This window comes from Neofelis nebulosa, chromosome 12, assembly GCF_028018385.1.
Source record: "Neofelis nebulosa isolate mNeoNeb1 chromosome 12, mNeoNeb1.pri, whole genome shotgun sequence".
In the NCBI taxonomy this organism is placed as follows: Eukaryota; Metazoa; Chordata; class Mammalia; order Carnivora; family Felidae; genus Neofelis; species Neofelis nebulosa.
In genome coordinates, this window is record NC_080793.1 from 83,684,574 (window position 1) to 83,695,860 (window position 11,287).

The 11,287-nt window shown below is 45.3% G+C and overlaps 1 protein-coding gene across 1 annotated transcript in view; it reads right to left on the minus strand.

The window, feature by feature from the left end:
• Positions 1-6,992, minus strand: part of TJP2 (tight junction protein 2) — a 131,910-nt gene extending 124,918 nt beyond the window's left edge. The window contains exon 1 of the mRNA XM_058695758.1: positions 6,770-6,992. The gene's annotated coding sequence lies outside the window, so the exon portion shown is untranslated. The remainder of the gene's footprint in view (positions 1-6,769) is intronic.
• Positions 6,993-11,287: the final 4,295 nt, after the last annotated feature.

Sequence of the window (11,287 nt, forward strand, 5' to 3'; positions counted from 1 at the left end):
AGTGGGGCTGGAGATAATGTGTTTGAACAGGCCCTCCAGGCATTCAGGGGCAGGCTAAGGTTTGAGATCCCCTGCACTACTCACTCCCGCAGCTATCTCAGACAAGTCTCAAATGCAGCCCAATTCCCTGCTTCTCTTCATGCTACCCACATTTACCAGTAACACAAGTAAAACAGCACAACCCAAGTTCCAAATGGTGGGCCTCCAAAATGCAACAGGTATTTTGAAAATTCATGATTAACTTGTGGCTATAGAGCATGAAGGGAATTCTCCACATGGCTACAGAGAAAAGCATTGCCATGCAGCGTGGGAAGGAAGGAACAAAACAAACGAACTCCTGCAAAAACGTCTATGAGCGTGCCCTCCGTGGGGGGGGGGGGGTACATGGAAATGAAGAGCACCCCAATAAAATATAAACAATGTCTTGTATATATACAAATGTGTTAATATGATTTTTAAAGCCTATGACTGTATATTTTCATAAGTAGACTGGGCAAATATTAACCCACACAGTATCAAATGATATTTTAGTTAAATATTCATCATTTAGTTAAAACATTCACCATTGGCACCAACGCATTTTCTTGGTGTGTTTGGCATGCACACATGTGGTGCGTTATTAACATTTGAGAGGTGCATGATTTTTTAGTGAGCATTAAGTCAGCATGTAGAATAATAAGTCCCTACCTACTAAACTCCCCTTCATCTCCGAGAAACTATGTATTCATTAATTCTTCCCTCAAATCCTTTGGAACATCAGGTACCACATGCACGAGGCCCTACAGCAAATAAATAGATGACCCAACACTGAAATTAATTTCAGAAATGCAAAGGGCTCAATTTACATTTTCAGCGTTATAAACCACGGAACTTAGGGAATCTATTCAAAACTGATTTTCCTTTCTCCGTCTAGTTTTCCTTTAAAAAAGAATAAAAGAAAAAAAAAAAGTCAAGAACAAATGGCCTGGGAAATAAGCACGTGAAAAGATATTCGACATCATTAGCCATCAGAAGTGAATCGAAACCGCTCCACACCAACGAGGATGGCTAAAAAAAAAAAAAAAAAAAAAAAAGACAAACAATAAATGCTGACGAGGGTGTTGGAAAATTGGAACCTCCCTACATTGCTGGTGGGACTGTAACGTGGGGCAGCCACTTTGGAAAGGAGTCTGGCAGGTCCTGAAAATGTTAAATATAGAGTTATTATATGGTTTTCACTTGTAGGCATGTACCCAAAAGAAACGAAAACAGATGCCCCCATAAAAACATATGTACATCAATGTTCACAGCAGCATTAGCCCTAATAACCAAAAAGTAGAAACAACTCAAATGCCCATCAACAGATGAATGGATAAACCAAATGTGGCAGACACACACAATAGAACACTCATTGGCAATAAAAAGAATAAAGCACTGATATACGCCACATTGTATATAAACCATGAAAGCATTAGGCTAAGTGAAAGAAGGCAACGTGCAGGGCCACATAATATGTAATTTCATTTATATGAAATGTCCTGAATAGTCAAATCTGTAGACAGAAAGTAGAGTGGTCGTTGCCTAGGGAGGGGGAGGTAAGGGATTGTGAGGTGCCAGCTAAAGGGTGGAAAGTGTTCATGGCAGGGTGGCATTCTTTTTAGAGCAATAAAAATGCCCTGAATTTGATCATGGTGATGGTTGCACAACTCTGCGAATACACTCAAAAGCAATGCGTTGATCTAAATAGGTGAATTGCGGGGCACCTGGGCGGCTCAGGTGGTTGAGCATCCGACTTCAGCTCAGGTCATGATCTCGGGGTAGTGAGTTTGAGCCCCACATCAAGCTTGCGGCTGTCAGCCTGTCAGCACAGAGCCCACTGCTTTGGATCTTCAGTCCCACGCGCTCTGCCCCTCCCCAGCTTGCGCTCTCTCAAACGTAAGTAAACATTTAAAAATACATACATACATACATACATACATACATACATACATACATACATAAATAGGTGAATTCTATGGCATGTGAATTATATCTCAATACAATTATTTTTTTTAATGGCCTAAAGCGAGAAGAGAATTACAAACAGATTCAGTGAACTAAAAAGTATTAGGTACCTCAAATATGTAGCTTCTTCTGTCTTTTTTGCATTATAAATTTCTCCCAAATGAAAATGAAATAGGTTCTGCTATCATTTTACAGTTTACCAGCACTTTGGATTCCTTGTTATAAACTTACAGGGAGATAAGTATGCCCCTAATTTTATATTTCAGGATGTGGACACTCTGAGTATATGAAGTTCACTCTACCCAGTCGGCTGTTCAGGGTACGTGTTAGTCCCACACCTAAATCCTGTGCCCTTTCTTCTATGCTGTCTGTAGTGTCTCGGGGTTCCACATAGACACTGGCTGGCCAGTATGCAGAGACGGCACGCTGGCCAATCTCAATAAGGAGAATGCCCATGTCTTGATTTTTCTGGAAGCTAGACCAGCTACAATAATGCTACATTCAAGCCAAGTATAATCTAACTCATCACTCATCAGGGGTCTTGTGGTACCATGAAAAGAAACCTTTGCTCTTAAATCCTTTGCTGTCTTGGAATTTACTTCACTGGCTCATCTTCGTACTTGCCTGAGGACCTAATACCTCGTGTTCCAAGAGATATTAATGAATACACAGTTTCTTGGAGATGTAGGGGAATTTATAGGTAGAGACGATGCTACATAGAAGACCAGTGGAAAGAACCATGGTCTAGAGTAGGAAGATCACAACTGGCTTCAGATTTCTCATTTGTAAAATGAGGGGCAAGAAGAAATACCTCTCTCAAGGTCATGGTGAAGATTTAATGAGAATGTATCTGAAAATACCTGATTCACAATAGGCATGGACTCTAAATCAAACAGGTCAGCACCTTGATCTCTCCTCTGGAGACCGGTGGGTTCTTCCAAATACCCAGGCTTATTAGATCTGGAGAATGATGACCAACGTCATCCATTTTTACTAAACTCCCCAAATGATTCCCCTGGCATCACTGAAAAAAACCATTCATTGGATGTGTTCTATGGAATTTTTTTCCTCGTGTGTAGACTACAAAACAGCATTTGTTCACCAAAGAAAACTCTGAACTACATTGCTATTTCAGAAGAGAACACAGTGAGGAAGGGAAACCTTTTCTCTTTTGCTTTACAAAATTCACAAAAATCTGCATTTCTGTGAATATAAGAATCTCCTCAAAAGGGAGAATTGTTTGTCTAATCTTAACCCATTTGAATTATCTTTCATTCATCATTTCAAAGGAATTTTTCAGCCAAAGGAAGCTGTAAGTTCCTTCCTACAAGTCAATAGCCTCATTCTGATAAAAGTCATAACACAGGAAAAGTCAAGTGTCTTAGAAAAAGAAAAAAGGAATCTAGGAAGAATTTGAAGGATTTCCCACTACTCAGCTATTTAGGAAATCTTCCCAATATCCTTGATCACTTATGGATTAGAAACCACATTTTTTTAAGATATTATTTTTAGGGGCGCCTGGGTGGCTCAGTCGGTTAAGCGGCCGACTTCAGCTCAGGTCACAATCTCGCGGTCTGTGAGTTTGAGCCCCGCGTCGGGCTCTGGGCTGATGGCTCAGAGCCTGGAGCCTGCTTCCGATTCTGTGTCTCCCTCTCTCTCTGCCCCTCCCCCGTTCATGCTCTGTCTCACTCTGTCTCAAAAATAAATAAAACGTTAAAAAAAAAAAAAGATATTTTTAAGTAATCTTTGCACCCAACGTGGGGGGGGCGGGGCGAGGAATCAAACTTAGAAACTCGAGATCAAGAGTTGCATGCTCTACCAACTGAGCCAGCCAGGCACCCCCAAAACCGCATTCTTGATCCATAACAATGACTTTCTTAGCTCATGAATGAAACCAATTTTATTAGTTTGCCAATTCATATTTGTGTTCTCACTGAAAAGCGTGTCCTCAAATCACAAGCTGGACAATCTTAAGTAGATGCGGGCAAATGACTTCCATTATTACAAGCTTTTCTCAATTATACAAACATTTTTACAACTAGAAATAATGTTGTGGGACCAGATGACTCATTTAACATGAAAGCAGAGACAAAATACATAGTGTGGGGTATTTGGGAAAATTATTTCTAATCTTCTTTCTGAAGTCTTGCTGTGACCTCTCCCCCTATTTCCCAAGCAACAACTTTTTCCTTAAGGTTTATTCCAACTACATTCACAAATGAGTTTGAGTCACTGTTAAAAAGAAATAATAAACCCAATATAAACAGGATACCTAAAATAGTCAGTTAACAGAAGCATAGAGATAAATGTCACCAGGCATCTAGTTTTTAATGTGCACTAGCTAATCACAGCAGCTTGAGCCCTGAGTAACTCCATTCCTTTGCAGCTAAAACAAAAAGGAAACCCTCATGGGTTTCTGGTTGTCTCTGTTAAAAGAAATCATATGCACTCTAAAAACCTGGAGCTAGGAGTGGGGGGCTCAGTCAGTTAAGCATTCGACTTCAGCTCAGGTCATCATCTCACGGTTCGTGGGTTCGAGCCCTGCATCAGGCTCTGTGCTGACAGCTTGGAACCTGGAGCCTGCTTCCAATTCTATGTCTCCCTCTCTCTCTCTCTCTGCCTCTCCCCCTCTCATGCACTCTCTTTCTCTCTCTCAAAAATAAGGGCCAGACTTCAGCTCAGGTCATGATCTTACTGTTCCTGGGTTCGAGCCCCGCGTTGGGCTCTGTGCTGACAGCTCGGAACCTGAAGCCTGCTTCCGATTCTGTGTCTCCCAGACTCTGCCTCTCCCCTGCTCATGCCCTCTCTCTCTCTCTCCTAAAGATAAATATTTTTAAAAATTTAATAGTAATATTTATAAATTTATAAATTTTATAAATAGTAATATTTATAAAAATTTAATAGTAATAATAACCTGGAGCTATACTGCCATGTCCACCAGGACAGCGACTCAGGAATCTCTAAATGTTTATACATACTTTGTGAACATGATTTTACTTTGCATTCCTATTCAACCTTTTCTCTACCCTACAAAATATACCATTTAAAGTATCCAGAAGTTCAGGGGCTGGGGAGAGGAGAGAAGGGAGTATTGTCTAATGGGTAGGGTTTCTGTTTGGGACCATGAAAAGGTTCTGGAAACGGAGAATAATGATGGCTGCACAACAATGTGAGCGTACTTAATGCCGCTGAATTGTACGTGTGAAAACAGTTAAAATGGTGAATTTCGTGTTATGCATATTTTACCATAGTAGCAACAATCAAAGAATGAAGGTATCCAGAAACAAAAAATTCACAGCCTAGTATGCTAACCACACATCCAAATGTCCCTGAGGAGCCTGACTCTATGGATGGAGGAGGGGCTGTGCCCCACGCAACTTAATTGTCTTAGTTTGGCTCCAACGTAGGACTTGATGAAAATGTATGGAAGTGTACTGTAATTCACATTGAACAGGCCGTGCTTCTCAAACATTATTATGGAAACGATCCCCTGGGCATCTTGAATCAGCAGGTCTGGGTCCACTTTTAACAGGCCTCCAGGTGATACAGCTGCTGCCCTGAACCTCACTTCAACCAGCAAGGCCCAAGAGTGCTTCCGAGTAAAAAGACCATCGCCCAATCAGTCTGATGGTCATCTAGAACCACGGTCTCCTCACCAGGACATGAGGACGGTTGGTCGCACCTTTCAAGTGAATCGGTTAAGGACGTGGATTACCTACCACCCACCATTTGTAAAACTGCGTTGAGAATCTTGGCCAGAAAGCCTGACAGAGGGGGGCTTCCCAGGTGTATCCACCCATCTCGCGACTAGGAATCTGCCACCCACGATAAGGGCAGTCGACAGAGGCAACTTCACAGAAAGCCTCCGGGCAGCCTTCAAAACTTAAAAATACCCTTCCCAAGCTCGAAGAATGCCTGGAATTCGGTGGCCTTTATCCAACATAAAGATCTCCAACTCCGCTTTGACGGAGTTCCCTATAGAAGAGCCCTGCAGCCTGGAAAACTGACAACGCCCAGCAGGTTAACGTGAAGGGCGGGGGAACCCTCGAGGGCTCTGCGGCGCTAGGCGCACAGGTCGCGGCTCTGCGGGTAGCTCTGGCCCGCGGGCACCTCCGGGACTGTGCACTCCAGCTCTGGGTTGCGCGGGGTCTGCAAGCCCCGCAGCTGAGGCTCGACCGAGACTCCACTAGCAGTCCCCACCTGCTTGCAACTGACTAGCGCCTCCCTCGGCCTCCAGGCACCAGCTCCTGCCCCCCTACACGTACCGCAAACGCTGGCAACAGAAACTCAGAGGCCCTTTTAACCTGGTTAAAGAGAGGCTCAACAGAAAGTGAAACAGTCCCCATTCCTTGGTGAAGGCGCCAGGCCAGGTAGGAAAAAGACGGTGACTCCCAAGCACCTGTAGCCGCCTCGGGTGCGTACTCGAGCCCACTTGCCGACAGTCCCGCAAGAGAAACCCCACGATGCGCTATCGTCCCCGGCAGGACGGGGAGGCAAAAGTCCGCTAAGCACGCCCAGAGAGGAAACAATCAGGGCCCAGTAAAGTACACACCGAATCCACAGGGAGACCGGGGGGGTGGGGGTGGGAATCAACTCGCTTGTGCTCTCGCTGCCCCTCACCTCCGCCCGCACGCCGATCCAGGGCGCCAGCGCCCCGCCACACCCTGCAAATCCCTAGTTCGCCAGGCTGGGACTGGAGGGAGGCATCCCGGCGACGCCCGAGCCCAGGCGGCCGCGCGGCGGGCGCTCGGGGGCAGGGCAGGGGAGGGAGGAGGAGGGTACTCGCCTGCGGGCTGGGGGTGGCCGCAGTCGGCGGGGTCCAGCGCGGCGCGAGGGCGGCTCCCGGGGCCGCAGGGGCGCGCTCCGACGCGGTGCGGGCGGCCGGGCGGGTGTCCGGTGCGCTGCCGGCGCTCGTAGCTGGCGGCGCCTGGCCGGAGTCGGAGTGCGGGACGCTGCCCGGGGAATGGGCGGGCACGAGTGGCCTCGGTCGCTGCTCCTGTGTACTATTGTGGACTCAAACTATTTCCTGTTTGGAGGTTTGGGAGAAAGAAAAAAAAAAATCCAGGGTGGGGGCAGGGGGAGTGGGCAGCAGAGAGCCAGAGAGCCGCGGCGCGGAGGGGAGGAGAGTGGGCAGAAGCGGTCACCTCCTTCCTGGAGTCCCCACGGGTGCCAGCTGCGCGAGCCAGGGGCAGGAAACGCAGCTTACTGCAGCTTTACTTTGGGGTGTAAGCAACGGTTGCGGGGGGGCTCGCACGCGCCACCCAGCGGTGGGGCAGGAGCTGCGGCCGCAGGAGCTACTAGTCCCTCCAGCCTGGGAATCCACTCCCCTGCCTCTTCCCTTCTACGCAAAACTGCCACTGAGCTTTCTTCCGGCCCTAGAGCAAAAGGGATTCGCTGTGCTGCTTTCTTGATTCGTTCTCTGGTCGGCTTTCTGATCCTCCCCGGGGGTGTGAGCTTGGAAGGGGTTAGCCACAGTACCCTTCAAAAGAGCACGGGAGGGATGGTTGTGCGCCATTATTGTAGTGTTTGGTGGCGCGGGGGTCTTTGTTTCTGTTTGGGGGTGGAGTGGGGTGAGAGGCAGGTTGGTGATTTGGGTGGAAAGTTAACCTTTATGATCAGCTTCCGTTCCCCTCCCCCATGAACCTCGCCCTTAGCCGGGATCACAGGGTCTGAGGCCCCAATCCGGAAATACCGGTTCCTCCCGCTGGGACAATAGGTGTGGGGAGCATTAACCCGAGAGCCTGCTTAGTCACCACGGGAATGAATCCCGGCTCGGCCTGGAAGGCGAAAGCTTCGTAGTGCCTGAAAGTGGCAAGCAGGTGCTTCTTTCATTTAGTCACGTTAAAAACCCTGGGAAGGTAATGGGGAGTTATTGTTTAATGGGTGCAGATTTCAATTTGATATGATGAAAAAGTTCTGAAGAGGGATAGTGGCATTGGTTGCACACGAGTATGAATTGTACTCAATGCCACTGAATTGTATGTTTAAAAATGGTTAAAATGGTCAATTTTATATTGTGTTTTTTAACACACACACACACACACACACACACACACACACACACACACACACAGAAACCTCGTGGGCTCCATCTCACCCAAACCTCTACCAGGAATAATGGAATGAATGACAGTGCTTCTTATCAAGTTCATTTAGTTTAGATTTCTGGGGGTACCTACTGATGGGGGAAACAAAGGCAAAAGAAAAAAAATTTCCTTACAACTTACAACCCATTGACAAGTCCTTGAGACAAGAATGACTTTCCTCTAGGAGCTCAGCTGCCTCCATGTTGACACTTTGCTAAAGGCAAAAGGCAATCTTAGGGTAACGTTATTCAGACACCCCCTCTGCCCCAGGGTCCTGTGAGTCTACTTTAAATGTATAGAAATTCCTTTGGAGACTTCCTTTATCTCTACCCCTCAAATATATGTTCGCAATTATCCTTCAAGCATATGCCCCTCAGATATACATCTGAAGGGTCTCACAAGTAAGGTTTTATTAGACAATAATAAATGACCTTTTCCTAACAATAGCTAGCCCCCTCAATGTCCTGGAAACCTTCCAAAATTCCTTAGGGACATACGCTCTCCCTAACTTCCTCCAACTCGAAGTATATAATCAGTCACCCAGCACAACTCCAGTACAGCTTTTTCTGCCCACAAGTCCTGTCCCTGTGCATTAATATAACCACCTTTTTGGGACACCTGGGTGACTCAGTAGGTTAAGCATCCAACTTGATCTTGGCTCAAGTCATGATCTCATAGTTCGTGAGTTTGAGCCTCGTGTTGGAATCGGTGCTAACAGTGAGGAGCCTGCTTGGAATTCTCTCTCCCTCCCTCTCTGCCCCCTGCTTGAGTACTCTTTCTTTCTCTCAAAATAAATAAATAAACTTTAAAAAAATAAAAAATAAATAAAACCACCTTTTTGCACCAAAGACTCCTAATTCTTTCTTGGCCTTCGGTTCCAAACTGCATTTCCACATCGCCTATCAACAAGTTCTTTCTTTTCTTTTTTTTAAAGTTTTTTTTTTTTATGTTTATTTATTTATTTTGAGAGAGAGAGATGGAGAATGAGCAGGGAAGAGGCACAGAGACAGAGAGAGAGAGAATCCCAAGCAGGCTCTGCACTGTCAGTGAAGAGCCCGACCCGGGGCTCTATCCCACGAACTGTGAGATCATGACCTGAGCGGAAATAAGCGTGGAATATCTTGTCAATGAAGAAAGCAAGGAAGCTATTGAAAACCAAGGTTCACATCAAATGGGATCCAGAGCCAACTTGTGGAAGCACCCACCAGCCAAAGTGTGATAAATTTTAAGCATCAGGAAGAAACATACCTGCAATGAATTGAGACCTATCAAATACTTATATGTCTATAAGTCATAATGATACTAAAAAACAAAAACAAAAAAACTCTAACTGGTTACCTTTGCAGATGCAATAAAACTAATTCATTATTTTGAAAGCTGGTAAATTGTAAAAGAATTAACACATTTCACCTGCCTTTTTGTCTCACGTGTCTCTTACTCTAGTCACTGCAGCAGCAACAAGGTCCAGGTGGTCTCTATCCAGCTTCATGTAGGAACAACCTGAAAATAACCTCATCTCCTCCCTCCTACCCCAGTGCTTCTTTGTCAACGCCAGGGTGGGGATTCATGGAAACTATCCAGGTGCCCATGTTTCATCGTCTAACCTTTGATCAGCGATCAGCGAGGGCTAGAAGCTGATGTATGAATATTCCTTTCTTTCTCCCCCCCAAGAGGAATTATCCTGAGACTCAGTAGGCATTGCTTCTCAGAAATTAAGTCACACAGATCAACCAATTTGGTGCCTGAAGCAGCAGCCTACTGGGTGAATCTCCCTTTAGTTGGCTTTCTCTGCTTTCCCCACCCCTTACTTCTTTCTGTAGGATCACATTCCCCAATAAAGCCCATGTCTCAAGGCTCTTCCTTCTTGGAAATTCAGGCTAAAACATGTACAGACTGTATCTCAGGATAACAAAATAGTTGATGAAGAGATTATTCTAGCCAACAAGTAAGGATTGAAAATTGCAACAAATACCAGCATCTTCCAAAACCCTAATAAAATAGTGGATCAGGGCAATAGTCATCGATGGCCACTAACATCACAGAGAAGGTCACCAGACATTATGTGCCATCTGATAGAAATATACAACACCACAAATGACACATTCTTGCCAAACAAGAGCAAACCTGAGTCTGTCCAAGTTTCTAGATCCAACTACCAGTTAAAAAGTTTTTTTTTTTTTTAGGAGCACCTGGGTGGCTCAGTCAGTTGGGCATCTGGCTTTGGCTCAGGTTGTGATTTCACGGTTTGCGGGTTTGAGCCCCGCGACAGGCTCTGTGCTGACAAAAAAAAAAAATAAATTTTTAATGTTTATTTATTCTTGAGAGAGAGAGACAGAGTGTGAGCAGGAGAGGGGCAGAGAGAGAGGGAAACAGAATCCGAAGCAAACTGTCAGCCCGACACGGAGCTCAAACTCAGAGACCGCAAGATCATGACCTGAGCCGAAGCTGGACTAACTGAGCCTCCAACTACCAGTTTAAAAGAATTTCTAGAAGAGAGGAATACATTAAACAACACTACTACAGGGTGCAATCAACAAAATCCAGAATGTGAGAAACTCAAAAAGTCGAAGGATCCAATTTCCTCAACAAGTAGCAAGTCCTTAAACATGGAGGGGGAAGAAACCTATAGATTCAAAGACTTAAGTGGTATCAATGAAATACAGTGTGTATTTCTTATTTGGGCCCTGATTCAAAATCACCAACCACTAAAAATTGATGAGCGGGGCCCCTGGGTGGCTCAGTCGGTTAAGCGTCCAACTTCGGCTCAGGTCATGATCTCGCGGTCCGTGAGTTAAAGCCCCGTGTCGGGCTCTGTGCTGACAGCTCAGAGCCTGGAGCCTGTTTCAGATTCTGTGTCTCCCTCTCTCTCTGCCCCTCCCCCGTTCATGCTCTGTCTCTCTCTGTCTCAAAAATAAATAAACGCTAAAAAAAAAAAAATTAAAAAAAAAATTGATGAGGTATTTTTGGGGTAAACTTGATATTCCCTAACTTAGTAAAAACACGTTTTAATTACATGCCACTGATTTAATCTAGTATATGGGGTTGATGTTGGTACTACATGTGTTTGGGTGACCTATCATACACATACACATACACACACATACACACTAAAATACCTGTTTAATTTCCTTCCGTGTCTGAGCTGAAATGAACACTTGAAAGACTTGGATTTTGGATTTTCTTTGAATGTGTGCAGGTAGGGAAGAAAGGGACTCTGG